Source organism: Aotus nancymaae, unplaced genomic scaffold (genome assembly GCF_030222135.1).
Source record: "Aotus nancymaae isolate 86718 unplaced genomic scaffold, 86718_ANA_hifiasm-v0.15.2.pri h1tg000048l, whole genome shotgun sequence".
Taxonomy (NCBI): domain Eukaryota; kingdom Metazoa; phylum Chordata; class Mammalia; order Primates; family Aotidae; genus Aotus; species Aotus nancymaae.
In genome coordinates, this window is record NW_026988462.1 from 471,557 (window position 1) to 493,209 (window position 21,653).

General features: G+C 43.8%; 1 protein-coding gene across 3 annotated transcripts in view; it reads left to right on the plus strand.

Annotated features, from left to right (window-relative positions):
* Positions 1-860: 860 nt before the first annotated feature.
* The window catches only part of GGACT (gamma-glutamylamine cyclotransferase), a 56,306-nt gene continuing 35,513 nt past the window's right edge, over positions 861-21,653 (plus strand). The window contains exons 1-2 of one of the 3 annotated variants that reach the window (XM_012440949.2): positions 861-909; positions 6,242-6,413. The gene's annotated coding sequence lies outside the window, so the exon portion shown is untranslated. Of the gene's footprint in view, positions 910-2,711; positions 3,223-6,241; positions 6,414-21,653 lie in introns of those variants that run through there. The other 2 variants (XM_012440947.3, XM_012440950.3) reach the window with 2 other exon arrangements.

Sequence of the window (21,653 nt, forward strand, 5' to 3'; positions counted from 1 at the left end):
TATAAAGATTTCAATCAGTCCACATCCCTAAGAAAGTAGAAAGGGCAGGAAATGATTAAGGGGGATTATTACTAATCTGACAAACACAGATTTGTGTCTTTCGGAGAGACAGAAGTGTCACTCTCTCCGTATCTGTGCCATTCCTACCACCTGGCCCCCAAGTGGCATTGCTTCAACCCAAAGTCTCTAGGGAAAAATTCCTCTTCCGCTTTTGGTTCTCAGTCCTATAATTTCTGGGCTGAAATGAGTCTTGGGGCTAGGGGAGAGGTGATGTCATCCTTCCACTCCTCCTCCGACCACAGCTTTTCATTTTAAAAGAGTATTGGTGAATAAGTGGGCGGTGTGTGGCTACGTGACAGTCTGTACTCAGCATCAGGGCTCTGTGCGTGCTCAGCTGGGGGCCTTGGTGATGTGTGATGTGATAGATACACACATGGCTTGCATCCCCAGGTGTGTCTGAGCTTGGGTTCATTTGTGCGTGCTGGTGTGTCCATCTGATGTGGCGTGTCCCCAAGCTCGTGGAGACGTCTGTGAGTCTCTGTGTCTCTGTGTTTCATGGGGTGAGGCCCAGGTGTGTCTGGGTTCACCACGCAGTCGGGGCTTGAGCCTGAGTACCCAGGTGTGTTAGGGTGGATATGACTGCTGTGGGGCGTCCCTAGGTGTGTGAAGCTGGTTGCGCTGTGCCTGCGGCGGGGGTGTCTTCGGAGGGCATCGGCGTGGGTGGGTCTGGCTGTTAGGTGTCCAGGTGCGCGCGCGGCCAGGTGTGTGCGAGGGCGCCGCAGGGGCGGGCGGGCCTCGCGTTCCGCCTGCAGGGGGCGCCGCCCGGGGCGGCCTGGGAGCGCAGGCGCGGGCCAGACCCTGCATTTCCGCCCCGACCCGGCCCTCCCCGACGGCGCCGGCTGCCTGCAGGTGAGGAGCTGAGCGCGGGCGGGTGTCGGGGACGCGTCTGTTCCGCCCCCCACGTGGGGTGTCCTGGGGCTCGCAGGGACTCGGGGCGTCGCTCCCTATGCGGCGTCCGGGCCGCGGCCGCAGCACTCGGCGTCCCCGCGAGCGAAGGAGGCGGCCTGGGGCGCCGCCGGCGAGGCCAGCCGGAGGGAGGGGACAGTGGGCCCCAAACGCGTCCTCCCAGCGGCGCGCTTGCGGAAGCGGGCGGAGGGCGGTCAAAGCCAGGAACCGCCTCACGCACCGGCGCTGCTGCTTCCCCGCAAAGGAAACGTGACCGCCCACACGCCGCCTTTCAGAGGACCTCCGAGCTGAACCGGGCTAACGCTTCTCAGAAATTGTTTTTAATTTTAAAGACTTCCTGTTTGTAAGGAGACTAAAAGTTGCAAAAGAAATCTGAAAACATCTCCTGGCACTTGTGAATTTCTGATCTAAGGTTTCTTTGGAGCCATTAATGAAACCTCTGAAATTTTGGAGAAACTTACTGCCTTGATTATTAATTATGGTTATCGCTGCTGTTTGACTCTGTGGGCCAAGGACGACGCCGCAGGCTCAGAAACCGACTTAGGTGTTTTTTTGAACACAGCTTCTTAACACCACGCTTAGTTGATTAGTACTGAAGTGATAAGAAAATGCACTAGATTTGTGGCTTTTTTTTTTTTTTCCTTTTCTGAGACGGAGTCTCACTCTGTCACCGAGGCTGGAGTTGCAGTGGCATGATTTCAGCTCACTGCAGCCTCCCAGGTTCAAGCAATTCTTCTGCCTCAGCCTCCTGAGTAACTAGGATTGCAGGTGTGCGCCACCATGCCCGGCTAATATTTTTGCATTTTTAGTACAGATGGGTGGTTTCACCATGTTGGCCAGGATGGCCTCAAGCTCCTGACCTCATCATCTGCCCGCCTTGGCCTCCCAAAGTTCTGGGATTGCAGGCGTGAGCCACCGCGCCTGGCCTGTGGCCTTTTTTATAAAGCAGGTTATTCATTTTACTAAATGTCCCAGAAATTATTAATTAAAAACTAAAAGTGACCTTTATAAAGCGTAGGTCTTACACACACGAACGTGTCCCTATGTATGTTTACCTGTAAATGAAGACTTTTCCCTGGCCTCATTCAATTTATTAAATCAGGTGAGGAGCAGCTGTAGTTTGCCCTTATTTTCCCAAAATGCTTGTTTTCCTGAAACTATTCGCAGAAGAAGCCAGACTTTCCTGAATAAGCAGACCACTGTGCTCTGGTAGAGATTTGTATTATCAAAGTTGAGTTTGCAAAATTAAATTAATTTCTAGTTGGTGGATTTTTGTATGGAAATAATTTGAGCTAGTTGACTTTACTAACTGGACCCTAACTACTACTAGTTAGGAGAGGATCGTTATTTGTGGCGATCTTGGATATTAGGTAGCAGTAAGTAGAATAGAAGAGGGATTTAAAAATTATCTGAGCTGGGCGCAGTGGCTCACGCTTGTAATCCCAGCACTTTGGGGGGCCGAGGCGGGCAGATCACGAGGTTAAGAGTTATAGACCAGCCTGGCCAACACAGTGAAACCCTGTCTCTACCAAAATTACAAAAAGTTAGCTGGGCATGGTGGCAGGTGCTTATAATCCCACCTACCCCGGAAGCTGAGGCAGGAGAATCACTTGAACCCAGGAGGCGGAGGTTTCAGTGAGCCGAGATTGCGCCACTGCACTCCAGCCTGGGTGACAGAGCTAGACTCCGTCTCAAAAAAAAAAAAAAAATGATCTGTTCATTTTTCTCTTTATTAGTAAGATTTTCAATTTATGTCAATTCTTGAAGTCATTGGAAAGCTTTGTACCAGCCTCGAGCCAGGGCACCGGCAGGCTGGTGTGGAGGTGTGTGTAGTGCCGCAGTGCTTGAAGAGGGTCAGGACCCAAGGAAAGGTGACAATAAGAGGACAAAATCGTGCACTTCACAGCCCTCTCTAGAACATCCTCCATCTAAGCAAAATCTATTAGGAATTTTAAGAGGCCTCAGTTAAATATGGCCGCCCAGTGTCCTGCTGAACAGGAATCCATTCTTCATTTGAAGCTCTATTGTCAGTAAGACTGCCGAGAACAGGGCAGCGGTGTTTAGACTGTGAGGCCCCTGGACTGCGGAGCTTGCTCCATAAAAGGTGTCATGATACCCGCTGAGATGGATTTACAGAAAAGACTCACCTATTGGAAGTCTCTGGGATTGTATGGCATCATGAGGTAACAGACCTGGTAAATAGCTAGAATGTAGAGAAGAAGGAAACCAGAAGCAGCTTGCTGTAGGAGCTGAGAGGTCAGTGCTCACTGGAGGGCCAGGAGCAGGTCAAAGTTGGACAGACCTTAAGCAGAGAGTGACATGTTTTTGTTGTTGTTGTTGGTTTTTTTTTTTTTTTGAGACAAAGTCTTGCTCTTGTCGCCCAGGCTGGAGTTCAGTGTCGCTGTCTCAGCTCACCTCAACTTCCGCCTCCCAGGTTCAAGCTATTCTTCTGCCTCAGCATCCTGAGTAGCTGGGATTACAGGCACCTGCCACCATGCCCGGCCAATTTTTGTATTTTTAGTAGAGATGGGGTTTCACCATGTTGGCCAGGCTGGTCTTGAACTTCTGACCTTCAAACAGCTGGTGTGCTGAGGCTTTGACTGTGTGGAGAGGGATGCAGCCAGGGGTGGTGGGTGCCTGGAAAACAAGGCTCTTGGGGATAACCTCTACTTTTTGATCAAGGTTCTAGTTTTTGTTTTTCAATATTTTTTTTGCTTCATTAGGCCAATTTTAAGCAAATGTAAAAACACAGTGAAGTCACATAATGAATTTCCAAATATCTATCAAATGGACTTCACAAGTCTTGTTTGGCCGTATCTACTTCTTTTTTTTTTTTTATTGTGACTGAAGGAGTTTAAAGCAGTTTATTCCAGACAACATGACATTTCACCCCTAAATTGTTCAATGTGCTTCTCCAAAGAGAGGGCATTTGCTTGTATAACCATAATATAATTATCACCTCCTGATGAAATTGACAGTAATTCTTTAACGTTTTCTAAAACCTAGTCCATGATCAAATTTCCTTGATCAGCTCAAAAATGCGCTAATTTTTACTGTTGGTTTGTTTGAATCCAAATCCAGACAAGAATTTGTTGACTGTTATCCTTTCATTTTATTTTAGAGACAGGATCTAGCTCTGTTGAGATCACAGCTCACTGTAACCGCAAACTCTCTGATTCAAGCCATCCTCCCACCTCAGCCTCCTGAGTAGCTGGGATTGTAGGCATTTGCCACAATGCCCAGCTTTTTTTTTTTTTTATTTTAGTTTTTGTAGAGACAGGTCTTGCTATGTTGCCCAGGCTGATTATTATTTTTTTTTTTTGAGATGGAGTCTCACTCACTCTGTCACCCAGCCTGGAGTGCAGTGGCACAATCTTGGCTCACCGCAATCTCCACCTCCTGGGTTCAAGCAATTCTCCTGCCTCAGCCTCCCAAGTAGCTGGGATTACAGGCACCTGCCACCATGCCCAGCTAATTTTTTTGTATTTTTAGTATAGACGGGGCTTTCACTATGTTGGCCAGGCTGGTCTCAAACTCCTGAACTTAAGGATTCCACCTGCCTCGGCCTCCCAGAGTGCTGCTATTACAGGCGAGAGGCACCGTGCCCAGCTGTTGTCTCTTTCAGTCTAGGGCAGGGGTGGCAAATGTCTTTGTGAAGGGCCAGATACCAGCTCTTTTAGGTTTTGCAGGCCCTGTGGTCTCTGCCTCAACTGCTCAGCTCTGCCATTGTTATGCAGAGTAGCCCGGGGTGATAGTAAATGGATCGGCCTGGCTGTGCTCCAGTAATATTTAATTTCCAAAGCTTTTGTGTTTTAAAATCCACCCACGGGCTGGACTTACCCACAGGCTGTGGTTTGCTGACCCAGGTCTAGAGCAGCCTTTGTGGGTTTCTTTAATGCCAATGACTGTCCATGTTACATGGTTGATTGCCTGTAGGGTGCCTCACATTCTGGATCTGTTGGGCCACTTTTCGTGGAGTATGGTTCGGCTTGCTTCTCCGTCTCCTATATTCCTGTAAACTGGAAGTTAGATCTAAAGGCTTAATTAGGTTCATGCTCACCATTTTTGGCAAGTCTACTTCAGAAGTGGTTTGAATTTTTTAAAATCTAAATTTATCTGACTTTAAAGACTTGGAAACCTTCATCAAAGAAGCTCAACATTACCAAAATAGGAGCTCAGCATTACTAAAATCGGCTTTGCCTGATGGCTGAGAATACACTCTTTTTCTTTCCCTACTCACTTTTCTTATTTGTAGCATAGTAGATAGCTATTATTTCTCAAGGATATCTTTTTTGATTTGTAATTTTTGTAGGTACCTAGTAGTAGGTGTGTATGAGATGCATGTGTAATAATAAACCCTCATTACAGGGTATATGAGATACAATGTGTAATAAACCCTCATTAATATGGGATACAATGTGTAATAATAAACCCTCATTACAGGGTATATGAGATACAATGTGTAATAATCCCTTATTAAAGGGTATATGAGTTACAATGTATAATAATAAACTCTCATTACAGGGTATATGAGTTACAATGTGTAATAATCACATCAGGGTAAATGGAGTATCCATCACATCAAGCATTGATCTTTTGTGTTACAATCTAATGATACTCTTGTAGTTATTTTTAAATGTACAATTACATTATTACTGACTATAGTCACCCTGTTGTGCTGTCAAATACTAGATTATATTCCTGCCTTCTGTGTTTTTGTACGCATTAACCATCTCCACTTTCCCCCAACCCCCAACTACCCTTCCCAGCCTCTGGTAACCATCATTCTGATCCCTATCTCAGTGAGTTCAATTGTTTTAATTTTTGGCTCCCACAAATGAGTGAGAACATGTGAAGTTTGTCTTTCCATGCCTGACTCATTTCACTGAATATAACAGCCCCCAGCTCCACCATATTGTTGCAAATGACAGTATCTCCTTTTTAATGACTGAATAGTACTCCATTGTGTGTATGTAGCACATTTTCTTTATCCATTTGTCTGCTGATGGACACTTACCAAGGAGGTCTTGAGAACTTTGAGCCCTTTCTCTAGGTCACTGGGAACATTCCTCTATTCAAGGCATTCTTTGACCCCTCAAGCATGTGGACTACATTTTTGCACTGAATAAAAATATATTCCTTCATTGGGCAGGTGCCCAGGGTCTGAGATTGCTTTCTAATGGGAGTTAGGTCATTTATGTTTGTTTCTAAGCCCCTTGTCTCTTAAACATTTAACTTTCTTCACTTGACTACTACTTATCTCACCTCCCAACAGGACTGAAAACTGGATATTTGGTCCCCATGGACCTTCTGGTCACCATGTGAGGTGGACTTACTTTTCCTTAAGTCATTTGGAAGGACTGTGAAGGCAAAAGTTTTTAAGACTCTCCGGCTTACTGAGGTTCTGGATTCCAAGGCAACATTTCTTTGAAGAAACAAGTTTACAGGTGAGAACTGTTAGCCTCTATTCTAGAGTGTTCATTGCTCTGAAATTCTAGAGCACCAGAGGAAGTATGCTGGCAAGTAGTTGGAAGCCCTTGTCTGTTTGTCATTTTAGTAGTGGGGGAGCCAAGTATGGTGGCTTATACCATAATTTCAGCACTTTGGGAGGCTGAGGCAGGAGGATCATTTGATCCCAGGAAGTTGAGGCTGCAGTGAGCTGTGATTACACCACTGCTCCAGCCTGGGTGACAGAGAATTAATTTTTTGAGTTTTTAATTAAAAAATTAAAGGAGGAGAGAAAGGAAAGGAAAGAATAATAGGGAAAATGTATGTTCATTTCTGCATCTATTTTTCTATGGGGTTGTGGTCTTTTAATTTATAAGAATTATACATTGAGAATACTAATTTTTTGTCATACATACTATAACTATTTCCACTCCGTTTTTTGTACTTTGTGTAATACAATCTCTAGGCTTTGCAAAAAATTTTTAATTTTACATAGTTAAAAATGTCAGTCTTCCCTTTACAGTGTCTTTGTGTTGTGTCTTGCTTAGAAGGACCTGCCCATTTTAAGGTTTCTTTTTAAAATTCATGTTAACACAGACAAAGGAAACTGTAATGAGAGCTGGGAACTTGTGATTCTGAAAAAGACTATTGAAGAGGGAGTATTTCTACCAGAGAATATAATACCAAACTAATGCTGGCATTAAGATTGGCCCTATGTTGATAAGTGTTGAAGTTGGGAGATGAGTATTTGAGATTTCCTTGTATCATTATCCTACTTTTGTATATATTTTACTTTCCATAACAGAGTTTTTTTTTTTTTTCCCACCAAGAAAAGAATAGCAGGGGAAATTATATCTTTGTCCATTCATTCATATTCAGCAGCTATTTATTAATAGCTATTCTGAACACTACACTAGAGGGTATTGTGTTAATAGATGAAAAAGGTGCTGGAATTTCCGTTATGTGGGGCACCCTAACCTAGATGCTAATATTTGTGTGTCAGACTGCCTGGCTTCTCATCCTGGCACTGCCACTTACTAGCTGGGTGCTTTTGGACTTTTTAATTAAAAAGATGTGTATAATAACAGCTATCTGGAGGCTCTAGAGAGAATCTATTTTCTTGCTTTTGCAGCTGCCAGAGGCAACCTGCATTTCTTGGTTTATTGTCCCTTTTCCCCATATTCAAAGCTAAGAACATTGCCCTTCTCTGACCGTTTTTGTCATCACATCTGTCGGATCTGATCCAGGACAGGTTTTCCAGTTTTGTGGATTCCTCAGTTGGTTAGATTGGGCCCGCTTGAGTAATCCAGATTAATCTCTGCATCTCAAATCTGTGGAGTCTCTTTTGCCATAGGAGGTAACAGATAGGTTCCAGGGGTTAGGGTATGAACATCTTTGGGTGGCCATTATTCTGCCAACCACAGATTTGAGGAGACAAAAGAAGGTGAGTGTGGCTGAGTCCTTGGCAGGGAGGAGATGGGACTGGAGAGGGAGCCAGGCAGAGGGTTCTGCAGGTCATCATAAGTTTTGAAGTTCCAACAGTAAGAGGAAGTTGCAGTCAGATTTATTGCCTCAATTCTGGAATCAGCTGTTTCTCCAAGGAGCCCTGGTTAGCTGTTTTTTTTTTTTTTTTTTTTTTGAGACGGAGTTTCGCTCTTGATACCCAGGCTGGAGTGCAATGGCGCGATCTCGGCTCACCGCAATCTCCGCCTCCTGGGTTCAGGCAATTCTCCTGCCTCAGCCTCCTGAGTAGCTGGGATTACAGACACGCGCCACCGTGCCCAGCTAATTTTTTGTATTAGTAGAGACGGGGTTTCACCATGTTGACCAGGATGGTCTCGACCTCTTGACCTCGTGATCCACCCGCCTCGGCCTCCCAAAGTGCTGGGATTACAGGCTTGAGCCACCGCGCCCGGCCCTGGTTAGCTGTTTTAAAGTGAAAAATGGTACATAGAGACCATAATCTGGACCTAATAGGGTGCTCATTGCTGTTGGATTGGCAGTTGTTTTTACGCCATTTCAACAGACAGAGATAGGGAAAAACCACTGCTCAAGATAAAATATTTCATGAGCTCATTCTGGTAACATCCAAGTCTGTTTCTGGACTTCAGCATTTTTGCTTGATGCCATAGAACTTATATCCATACCTCTTTCTTCCACTCCACAAATCTCAGTTCACAACAACCCTAGCATAATTGATGCTTTGCTTTAGGCCTCACCACACAGTTACTGCCACAGGAGTATGGGGATTGGGAGGAAGACCACAGAGGTAAAGTGCTGTTTGCATTATGTCATATCAAGCCTACGTGCTGTCTACATGACTTCTCTCTTTTGCTTTTGACCTTGACTACCTGACTGAAATAGTGATTGGCAGGCTTCTCCACTATAAAGTCACACTTTCCCCCTCTCTTCATACTGTGCTTTGAAAGGAAGTCACAGTGAGCAGCCTGTGCTTCTGGAGGGAGGAGTTATTTATGCTTCATCTCCTTAAGGGGAAAGTATCTACATATGTTATTTGGAATTCTTCTGTGCAGGGGGTTTATCTGTTTTCTTGCATTTATTTACTCAGCCAGTTATATCATTATGGACTCACAGATACTTATTTTATGCTTTAGGTTGTAATCCAGTACTCCTTATTTTGTTCTCCAATTGTTCCTGCTTTGGCCTTTGGGAGCCTGTTCTGTTGTCTCCTGGGTCTCTTCGACTTGCCCCATCATTTTGGGCTGCTATGTTTGTTTATTTTTGAGCACTTCCTTGCTTTCTGGTATTGCTAGATGCCCTAGATTCATCTTGTGTATTCCCTGCTCCAGTCTTAGGTTCAGCCATTTCTCTAGGGAGCCCTGCTCCCCTCTGTTGGAGATGGTATTAGAAACCACAGGCTGGATGCTGGTATGCTTATTTCTACTGCAGTGGCATTGCTTTTAGGTCCTCTCAGCTGATGGAGCAAGGAAATGTCTATGTGTGTACTGACCTGTGCATATACACATATCAGTAAATACTTCTGCCATCTGTTTCTGTGAGTCCACACTGCTGTCTCCAGCTCTGATCCGTTACCCATGGATCATTCTCGCCTTTTCCCTGCTTGTCTCTCACCTCCCACTCCAACAGTGAGAAACCCGCTCCCATTGCCTGTGGCTCATTGCCTACTTGTTCAGTATGTCTGGGTGTGTCTCAGGGTCAGAATTGCTATCTCGCCCTATGGGAATCACTTAATTAACGAGACCCCGGTTTTTATTAATACATGTAGTTCCTTTTGCCTTTAGTCTTGTAACTGTGGACTGGGCCAACAGGTGAAACAGTTTCTTTGGGCAGGTTGAAATGAGATCCTACTGCCTTGAGAATATCTTACCTGTCAGATCTACAGGGTGCAGATTCCATGGCTTCCCCTGGCAGATCTTCCGCCACTTGCGAACTCTGGCTGTCATACTCAGCCTACCCAAGGCAGCCTTTGCTATCCTGACTTGACACAGAAGTGTTACTTAGTAACAGTGTTCATTTACTAGGGCTTCCATAGCAAATCACCACAAACTGGGAGGCTTAAGACAACAAAAATTTATTCTTGGCTCACAGAATCCAAAACCAGAAATCAGGCTGCTGTCAGGGCTGCCCTCCCTCCAGAGGCTGTATGGAAAGTCTTTCCCTACCTTTTTCAGCTTCTGGCAGCTCCTGGCTCTGCTTCCATCTTCACATGGCCTCCTCCTGGGTGTCCATCTTCTCTTCTTTTTCTCATAGGGATATTTGCCATTGGATTCAGGGCCCCTGTAGATTGCCCAGGATGTTCTCATCTCAGCTTCCCTAATCAATGACATCTGCAAAGCCCCTTTGCCATGTGAGGTTCCATAGTCAAAGGTTCTGGGGATTAGGACATGGACATGTTTGCAGGGGCCTTTGTTCCATCAGCATCACTTTGTGATGCAGCAGCCATCATGGGATCAGAGCAGATCCTCAGGCATTTTTGGCACATAAGACCAGGTGCCAGTCATCCCCAAGGTGTGTTTCTGCTGCTATTCTACACCGAGGCGGGCCTTTCAGGTCTAGACCTGGCAGGTCCCTCCTTCCTCAGCGCTGAAAGGAGGGGCTTTGGGCTGACAGGAGACATGGGTTCCATGCATGAATTCCATCAGCAGAACGGTGCTCAGAACCTTCTTTGATTCACTCTGTAGGGGCGGAAAGGGGGTGACCCCTATCTACCCCATCATAAGGGTCATGGCTGACACCCCATTACAAAGATTAACAATAGAAAAGCAAAGCACATATGTTCAATCATGCATGACACAGGACTTTCAGAATGAAGGCCCAAAGACCCAGAGGAACTCTCCAGTTTTTGCTTAGATTTGAAGAAGCATGGACCGCCATATGGAAATGCGATTGGAAAAAAGGGTGTGCGCTGATGGAAATAGGCTGAGTGGGGAAGCCCCCGCAAGGCCTGTCTCCTCAGGTTCTTCTTGGCCTCTCTGTTGTAGCATTTCTTCCTTCCAGGCATGGGGCAGGACCAAGTTCTTTAGAACTTCCTCATTGTCCAAGTTCTTTATGGCCAGCTGTTATACAGAAAGGCTGGAGGAAGACGAGAGTAGTGTTTTTAGGTTTTATGACTGGCTTTGGGGGAAGGGGTTCTGGTTCCTGTGACCTGTCTTGGGGAAGAGGAATTCTGGATCCTGTGTCTGCCTTGGGGGAGGATGAGAGAGGCAAGACAAACACAGGAGAAAGTGGGAGAGACAGCTGCTAAGCCCCATAACTCCTAGGCCCTCCTGTCCCCACAGCAGCAGGCACTCCTGCCTCTGCACCCTGGGGTGGTGTTGCTGTGACTGCTCTTTTACTTACTTGAATTTCATGTTATTTTGTTTTGCATAATTAATTATTTTGCATACTAGCCTAAACACTGCTGGGCTGTGAGCTCTGGGTGAGAAGCACACCTTCCTCATTTGAAGTCCGCCATCATGCTTTCCACACAGTGGGCACCCAGGAAGAAAGAACTTACTTCCAGTTAGTCGAGATTATTGATGTTCTGAGTCAGGCTAAAGTAAATTAGAGTAAGAAAGAGTGTATGTGGGAAAACTCCTCATGTGATGCTGTGTTCTTTTCCATTTTTCAAATTACCACATCTACTTTCCAAGCTTTTGAGTGTTAATTACCTCTTCTTGCTGTTGTCATCTGTACTTGGGAGTATGAAGCAGGTAAGTTAATGAAAATTAATATTTTTACATCTCATGATGGTTTCATTAACTTACCAGCATTAAATGAGGTTTGAAAAGTGTTCTTTGAGCCATTATTGAAAATAATCATAACTGCCTGCTTTGAATTACTCTTCCTCCCTTGATTTGGTTTTCTGCAAAGTTAGATCCAGATTGTAAAAGCTTAATAAAAACTTATAAGAGGAAATGAGAGTATCTCATAAATGAACAAAGAATGGTTTGACGGCATTGCAGGGAACATTTATGAAGTTCTAAGTCACAGTTAACGCGATAATTTTAGGAAGAATGGTGAACAGCAAGATCTTTTACAACAGAAGTCAAGTAGACTCACAGCTAAGCCAGCGGTACCAGGGTTCTAGGGCTTGAGATCAGCTGGGATGTAACTGCGAATGTACTGACCGTGGGAGCTTTCCAGAAACTTGGTCACCTGCTTCTCACTGGGTTTCTTAAGCCTCTCTGTCACTTTCCGTCTGGGCTAACTGGCAGATACCTTACGCAAATGCGACACATTCTGAACTCCCGGGTTTCAGTGTAGTGGTGGCATAAGTGGATGTTTTTATTATGTAGAATAAAAACAAAATTGGCAGGATGTCTGTAAACTTGTGTCCAGGGAGGCTCTCTCTCCATTGGCAGTGTTTGGGATTAGAGCTGTAGAGACGAAGGTGGCCGCTACCGTGGGAAGAAAGAGGAGTACACTTGGTGTTCGGCCATTCTCTATGGATGCACAGAGGCCAGCATCTCCCCATCAAATGAATGGTTTTCAGAGTCAACTTAGTGATCAGGACTCTCTTAGAAAACATCTGTTTCCCTTTCCTATCTTTCCCTTCTGTATTTTAGTTGTGCCTGAGTAAATAACGAACCCCTGGTGAAGAAAGGCAAGTGAAAATATCATTCCCACCCTTAATGCATAACAATTAGGTACAAATTGGCCTTGAACTTGGTTCCTGCAGAGACAGAGACACATTCTAGTTGATGAACCCTTCTTTCCTCCCTACTGCCCTCCCTCCTTTCCTTCTCCCCTTCCTGCCTTTTTTTCCCCTTTTCAGAATTTTACTGTGAACATTTCCAGACATACTCAAAAGTATAGTAACCCTTGTGTGTCCCCTACCCGGGATCAGAGATCACCACACCATACTGGCTTTGCCATACTTGTTCTGAGCGCCCTCCTCCCTTTGTGTTTTGGAGTTTTGTTTATTTGCTTGTTTCTAGAGAATTTTGAAGCAAATGCCGGAAATCATGTCATTTCATCCCCAAATATTTTAGTATGAATTTTGAGGGTTTTTTACATAAATATAATTCTACCCAACAATGAAAAATTATTCCTTAATATCTTTTAATACTGTATTTTGATTTCCTTTCTTTTTGTTTTCTTTCTTTCTTTTTTTGAGATGGCATCTTGCTCTGTCATCTAGGCTGGAGTGCAATGGCGTGATCCTGGCTCATTGCAACCTTCACCTCTCGGGTTCAAGCGATTCTCCTGCCTTAGCCTCTTGAGTAGCTGGGACTACAGGTACCTGCCACCAAGTCCAGCTAATTTTTGTATTTTTAATAGAGATGGGGTTTCACCATGTTTGCCAGGCTGGTCTTAAACTCCTGCCTCAGGTGATCCACCCACCTCGGCCTCCCAAGGTGCTGGGATTACAGGTGTGAGCCACTGTGCTTGGCCTGTTTTTCTAAAACAAGCCCTGTACAGTTGGTTTATTCAAGTTGGAATTTTAAAATTCCATCTATTATATTTGGTATATGCATCTCTTGTCTCTTAAAAATAATTTTGCATGCCAGGCATTAATTAGATTCAGAGTGTTCTTATTATTTTACCTTTCATTTTTAACTGTTTTAGAGTAGTTGCATGCTCTCATGCTTTCATTCATTATTATTAAGTTTACATACAGTAAAACCAGCTTGTTTGTACAATGTGGGTAGCTTTAAAATGTGTGGATTCTTGTACTGGCCATCACCAATGGTATACAGAGTAGTCCCCTCACCAAAAAGCTAGGAAACAAAACAAACCATTCCTCCCTCATTCTGCCCCTCTGTAGTCCAGCCCTTCCCCTCCTCAAACCCTGACAGCCTTGATTTGTTCTTCATCCTCATATGTTTTGCCTTTTCCAGAATGTCATATGAGTGGAATGATATAATGTGCAACCTTTGAGGCTGACTTTTCACTCTGACAATGGCTTTGAGATTCGTCTGTTTGTGTATCCTTTCTTCTCGCCATTGTCTGGATGTACTGCAGCATGTGTATCCACTCACAGTTGAGGGCCATTTGGGTTATTTACAGTTTTTGGTGATTTTGAATACAGCTTCTGTATCCAAGTCATCTTTCATCTTTCTAGGGTAAATTCCTAGAAGTGCAATTGCTGGGTTATAATTTTGTGAGAAACTTCTAGATTTAATTTTATAGGAAACTTTCCACAGTCCTGTACTGTTTTGCATTCTCACCCGCAATGGTGAGAGTTCCAGTTGCTTTACATCCTTCTTGGCACCTCATGTTATCAGTTTGGTGTTTCTTCATTTGAGCCATCCTAATAGATGTGTTATTTCTATTTTTATTAGGTTTTTGAAATTATAAAAATTTGTTTTTAATAATTCTTTTATAAGTTATTGGATTAAATTTATGTTACATACCCATTATCAAAATAAATACTGGTTTTCTGATGTTTTTTACATTGAAATATGGTAACTATACTGAAAAATAAATTAAAGCCAGAATATTATGAGTCATTCTTAAATCTCACTAATTGAGAGATTATATTTGGCAAACTATTACAAAATAATATCTGAATTCACAGTGCACTTTGCAATGCAAGATCCATTTGTTATATGCATCTCATTCCCGAGCATCTCATTCCTGTTTGACCATTAGTGACTAGTAGTGCCAAGTTTGCTTTTGCCATTAGTGTTATGCTAGAGTGGATTGGTCGGTGAATAGTTGATTACATGAGAACAAACTGGATGTCAGCGGAGAGTAATTTGTTTGAATGCCCTTTAGCTGCAGTGAACATCATTGGAGTTGCTGTTTGTTTTTTAGACAGGGTCTCACTGTGTTGCCCAGGCTGGAGTGCAGTGGCACAATGACAGCTCACTGCAGCCTTGACCACCTGGGCTCAACTGATCCTCTTGCCTCAGCCTCCCAAGTAGCTGGGACCACAGATGTGCACCACCACACCCTGCTAATTTTTAAATTTTTTATAGAGATGGGGTCTTGCTATGTTGCCTGTGCTGATCCCATTATAGGTTTTCTTTTTCTTTTCTTTTTTTTTTTTTTGGAGACAGAGTCTTGCTCTTTTGCCCAGGCTGAAGTGCAGTGGTGCAGTCTTAGCTCACTGCAGCCTCTGCCTTCAGGTTCAAGTGATTCTCTTGCCTCAGCTTCCTGAGTAGCTGGGACTACAGGCATGCATCACCATACCCAGCTAATTTTTGTATTTTTAGTAGAGATCAGGTTTCACCATATTGGCCAGGCTGGTCTTGAACTCCTGACCTCTTGATCTGCCTGCCTCAGCATCCCATAGTGCTGGGATTACAGGCACGAGCCACTTCTCCTGGCCCCATCATAGTTTTTTTTTTTTTTAAATGGGCTGCTTTAATGTGTCTTTAGCAGTAGTCAAAGCTTGCATTTGAATACCTTTTTACTTATTAAAACATGGTGAGCTCAAGGAAGAAAACGATTTGAAATTTTTGAAACAGAAATCATGCATCTATCTCTTTGATTTAGGAACAATAGTCACCGGTCACTATTGGTTGAAAGTCTGGAGTTGACTCCTGGGTTAGTTACTAAAATGCCACTGTTAATGTTGTTTGTCATCTCCCACTCCTCCCTTGTGATGAAACTGGGAAGGTCTCTGGGTACACAGGTCATTGCTGAGGGAGGTCCTTTTGTAAAATCAAGCCTCATCCATTGACTGCTGTGGTTTGGGCTTCCAGTTGGTGGTAGTATTTGAAAAACACAGAATGGCGGTTCCTGTCATCTACTTGGAAGAACAGTAGAATATCGGTTTTATTTTGTGACTTGAACTTCCCTGTTATTCCTTCTGAAAAGTTGCTGGAGTGTTTGACCTATTGATATTGACAGACCTTCCTTTCTAATATAGGGACATCACAAAGGAAAAACTGAACTGACAAAGGAAGACTGAGGGCAGACATCAGATGGGCTTTTGAGGTTGCTGTGGTTGAAGCCTCAGAGGCCACGTGCTGGGAAGATTTGGTTCCCAGTGTCAAAGAAATGGGATAGATTTCTTTCTCTCTCTCTCTTTTTTTTTCTTTTTGAGATGGAGTCTCGCTCTGTTGCCAGGCTGGAGTACAGTGACTTGATCTCGGCTCACTGCAACCTCCGCCTCCCAGGTTCAAGCTATTCCCCTGCCTCAGCCTCTCGAGTAGCTGCAATTACAGGTGTGCACCACCAGGCCCAGCTAATTTTTTGTATTTTAGTAGAGATGGGGTTTCACCATGTTGGCCAGGGTGGTCTCAGTCTCCTTACCTCGTGTTCTGCTTGCCTCGGCCTCCCAAGGTGTCTGTTTTTTTTTTTTTTTTAAACATGTAAATGTGATTTATTTATTATGATGTGATATTCTGGAGGAAGCAGTTATGTTATTTCCTTTTATTATTTCAGCTTTTATTTTAGATACAGGAAGTACCTGCATAGGTTTTTTTACAGAGCGTATTGCACCCAGGTAGTGGCACAGTTTTCAGTGGGTCATTTTCACCCCTGCCTACCTCCCTCTCTCCCACTCCCCACTCTAGTATCCTCAGTGGCTCTTGCTCCCAGGTTTATGTCCATGTGTGCTCTCTGTTTAGCTCCCACTTCTAAGTGAGAACATGTATTATTTGACTGACCTACCTACCTTCCTTCCTTCCTTGCTTCCTTCCTTCCTTCTTCCCTCTGTCCTCCCTCCCTCCCTCTCTCTTTCTCTCTCTTTCTCTCTCTCTTTCAACTAAGTCTTGCTCTGTCATGCAGGAGTGCAGTGGCGTGATCTCAGCTTACTGCAACCTTTACTTCCTGGACTCAAGCAATTCTCCTGCCTCAGCCTCCCAAGTAGCTGGGACCACAGGCACGCACTACCATGCCAGACTAATTTTTGTATTTTTAGTAGAGATAGGGTTTTGCCATGTTGGCCAGGCTGGTCTCAAACTCCTGACCTCAAATAATCACACCCACCTCAGCCTCCCAAAAATTGTTAGGATTACAGGTGTGAGCCACCATGCCTGGCCAGGCTTTCTGTTCCTGCTTTAATTTACTTAAGCTTATGGCCTCCAGCTGCATCCATGTTGCTGCAAAGGACATGATTTCTTCCTTTTTTATGACTGTGTAGTAGTCCATGGTGTATATGTGCTACATTTTCTTTATATAGTCCACTGTTGATGGGCACCTACTTTGATTCCATGTCTTTGCTGTTGTGAATAGTGCAGCAATGAACATATGAGTGTCTGTGTCTTTTTGGTAGAATGATCTATTTTCCTTTGGATATATACCCAGGAATGGGATTGCTGGGTAACTCTATTTTAAGTTCTCTGAAAACTCCAAACTGCTTTCCACAGTAGCTGAACTAATTTACATTCCCATAGTGTATAATTATTCCCTTTTCTCCATAGCCTCACCAGCATCTGTTTTTTTTTTTTTTTTTTTTTTTTTTGACTTTTTGATAATGCCATCCTGTTGGGTATGAGATGGTATCTCATTGTGGTTTTGATTTTCATTTCTCTGATTAGTGAAGATGAGCTTTTTTTGGTATGTTTGTTGGCCACTCGTGTATCTTCTTTTGAGAAGTGTCTGTTCATGTCCTTTGCCCATTTTTAATGGGTTTATTTGTTTTTTGCTTGTTGATCCTGTGGTCGAGTCATTTTTGGTTTAAAACTGACATATAGGCCAGGTGCAGTGGCCGTCACCTGTGATCCTAGCACTTTAGGAGGCTAAGGCGGCTGGATTGCTTGAGCCCACGAGTTTGAGACCAGCCTGGGAAACAGTGAGACTCCATCTCTCAAAACAAACAAATAAGAAAACTAAGATATTAATTGACTATTACATCTGTTGGGATTAGAATACATCATTAATAGTAAAGGATTAGTAAGGATGTTACGTCCATTGGACTCAAGTCTTTGTTTTGTTTTAAAAATATGTATGGGTCTCTTTTAAACTTCTGGCTTATTGAGACCATTTCAATGAAGTCACATATATGCCCATATATTTCATGGGATGGGGGAAGGGGTAATGGAAGAGTATTGGGCCTTTAGCCCAGGGGTTTTAGAATACCAGACTAATTCACCTGCTGCCCCCTGGTGGCAGCATAGTAAACAGTGCAGTTCAAAGGTAAAGACTTGCGGAGAGCTAAGTCCAGTGGACTGTGGGTGTCAAGAGGATTGTAGAGGAAGCTGGGAGATGCCGCTTCTCTCCCACTCTTCTTGTGATTACTACCTGTATGGTCTCAGAAAAATCATTTAGTTTGGTTGGAGTATAGCTTTCATGTTCTTTAACTTTAAAATGTACTTTCTGAACTTTTTCCAGCATTAATACCCTATGCTTCTCCAAGGGGGTATTAGCAAAAAATGCTATTATATAGCAAAAGATGTCAAGTTCTGTTTTTCCCTTTAGCAGTTGTATCCTAATAAACCCCAGATATTTATTCAGGAAAGCAGGTTCTAGAGTACACTCTGAAGCTGGATACAGATTCAGCTCTGGGCAGCAAACTGCAGCACAGTTCATCGTTAATCAGTATGAGGGCTCTGCGTTGTTATGCAAAGCTTACATCATCTGAAAAATGTTTTTTATCCTGGTGTGGTGGTGTACACCTGTAGTCCCAGCTACTCAGGCGGCTGAGGCAGGAGGATCCCTGAGGCAAGGAGTCAGAGGCCACAGTGCACTATATTGCCCTGTGAGTAGCACTGCATCCCAGCCTGGGCAACATAGTGAGACCCTGTCTCCAAAAATGAATAATATTTTAAACATGAAAAACACATTAATTTTACCATCTTAACTATTTTTAAGTGTACAGTTGAGTAGTATTAAGTATATTCACATTGTTGTGCAACCAACCTCCAGAACATCTTCTTGTAGAACTAAAACTCTGTATCTGTTAAATAACTCTTCATTTTACCCCTCCCTCAGCTCTTGGTAATCACCTTTCTGTTTCCTGTCTCTATGAATTTGACTACTCTAGGTCCATCATAGAAGTGGAATCATATGGTATTTGTCTTTTTGTGGACTGGCTTATTTTGCTTTGCATAATGTTCTCAGGGTTCATCTATGTTGTAGGATGGATCAGAATTTCCTTCCTTTCAGCCTTTTCAAGACTCTGTAATATTCTATTGTGTGTATACACCACATTTTGTCTATCCCTTCTTTTGTCCGTGGACACTTGGGTTGCTTCCACCCCCTGGCTGTTTTGAATACTAATATAGGAACGTGCATGTCCTATGCCATTTTTAGTATACTGTGCTGACTAATGCAGAGAAGGGCTTATACAGGTTTTTCCTGCACATAAAAGGTTAAATTTCATAATAGAGAACACGAGTCAACCATACAAAATAACTAGTATATGGCTTTTTGTATGTTTGAGTAAGTTAAAAGAGGATAACATTTATTGTATCTGTGATATATTCTATTATTTAGTCCTTATGATAATTCTGTAATTTATCCTTCTCTCAGAGGGACTAAGAGTTATTGAAATCATGTGTGGGCCAAATGTGTATAAACGTACATTATCTTCATACATCAGTGTTTGAGGTGGGCTTTATTTTCTCCATTTGTTGGGAGTTGGAACTGAGATGAAACACCCTGAACAAGATCACACAGCTAAAAGATGGCAGGGCTTTACCTGACTTTGAAATGAAGTACATCTAGTTCTAAGGTGCGTGCTCAGGGCCAGGTGTGGTGGCTCTTGCCTGTAATCCCAGCACTTTTGGAGGCTGAAGCAGCAGGATCACTTGAGGCTTGAAGCTTGAAACCAGGCTGGCCAAATGAGACCCTGTCTCTACAAAAAAAAAAAAAAAAAAAAAAGAAGTGTGTGCTCTGCCCATACCACTTTCTTCTGCTGCACAGAATACACATCTGTGTTCTGAAGGATATTAGAACAGTATCAGAGAATGGCATTTCTATATTATCACTAGAAAAACTGTAATATCTTTGCATTAAATACAGCCCTTTGAATTTTCCTTGCAAAGACACAGCGTCAGTTTGGATGAGTTCGTCTGAAATGTATTGCCAAGGCTTGCCTGCTGGGGGATTTTGCAAAATAAATCTCCCTACTTACAAAAGGGTGCTTCTCGCATGCCAGTTCCCATGTATCTGAGGTTATCCTCCTCAACACTGTTATCTTCCCTTTTTTTCTTCCTTCTTTCCTTTGGATTGGCAGAGGGCTAGGACTGTTGTCACTGCTCTCTGCTCCCCTGTCTCTTTAATGCCATGGTGTTTTGGGCTGGAGCTTTGATCCATTCTGGCGCTGTGTTTTCACACAGCTCAAGGGCTATAAACTGTCCTCATGGGGGGTCGTTTTCTTGGAGACTCAGCAATCTCTCAGGGAGGCCAATTGCAACATTTTCTCACATATGGAATTCTTAGATGAACAAGTAAGTAGTGATACATTATCAGAGCAGGCATTTAAGCTTGAGTTCGTTTGCACTCAAGATGACATTCCTTGGGATTTTATAAACCTAAAGATGGCTAAGGACTCAGACTGCTTCCCGAGATGCATTTGAGGTCTGATATAATTTGGCCGTGTCCCACCCAAATCTCATCTTGAACTGTAGTCCCCATAATCCCCATGTGTCATGGGAGGGCCGGTGGAGATAATTGAATCATGGTGGCGGTTCCCTGCATCCTGTTCTTGTGATAGTGAGTTAGTTCTCATGAAATCTGATGGTTTTCTAAGAGGCTTCCCCCTTCACTGGGCACTCATTCTTCTCCTTGATGCCACCATGTGAAGAAGGACATGTTTGCTTCCCCTTCTGCCAATATTATAAATTTCCTGAGGCCTCCTCAGCCATGCAAACATGAGTCAATTTAAATCTCTTTCCTTGATAAATTACCCAGTGTCAGGTATGTCTTAATTAGCAGCATGAGAATGGACTAATACAGTAAGTTCGTACCACAGAGAGCTGCTGTAAGGATACCCAAAAGTGTGGAAGCCACTATGGAACTTGTTGGGAACTGGAGCAAAGGTTACTGTGTTATGCTTTAGTAAAGAGACTGGCGGCATTTTGCCCCTGCCCTAGAGATCTGTGGAACTTTGAACTACAGAGAGATGATGTGGGGGTATTTGGTGGTAGAAGTTTCTAAGCACCAAAGCATTCAAGGGGAAGCAGAGTGTAAAAATTTGGAAAATTTGCAGCCTGACAATGTGATAGAAAAGAAAAACCTATTTTCTGGGGAGAAATTCAAGCCCACTGCAGAAATTTGCATAACTAACAAGGAGCCAAATGTTAATCACCAAGACAATGGGGAAAATGTCTCCAGGGCATGTCAGAGACTTTCTTAGCAGCCCCTGTCATCACAGGCCTGAAGGCCTAGAAGGGAAAAATGCTTTTGTGGGCTGGGCCCCGGGCCCACCTATGCTATGCAGCCTTGGGACATGGTGCCCTGCCTTCCAGCTGCTTCAGCACCAGCTGTGGCTAGAAAGGCCAACATAAAACTCAGGCCATTGCTTCAGAGAGTACAAGCCCCAAACCTTGGTGCTTACATGTGGTGTTTGGCCTGTGGGTACACAGTGGTCAAGAATTGAGGTTTGGGAGCCTCTTAGATTTCAGAGGATGTATGGAGACACCTAGATGTAAAGGCAGAATTTTGCTGCAGGGCAGAACCTTCATGGAGAACCTCTGCTAGGGCAGTGCAGAAGAAAAATGTGGGATTGGAGCCCCACACACAGAATCTCCACTGGGGCACTGCCTAGTAGAGCTGTGGAAAGAGGGTCCTTCAGGCCCCAGAGTGGTGGATCCACCAAAGGCTTGCACCGCACACCTGGAAAAGCAGCAGACACTCAATGCCAGTCCATGAAGGGAGCTGGGAGGGAGGCTATACCCTGCAAAGCCACAGGGGCAGAGCTGCCCAAGGCCATGGGA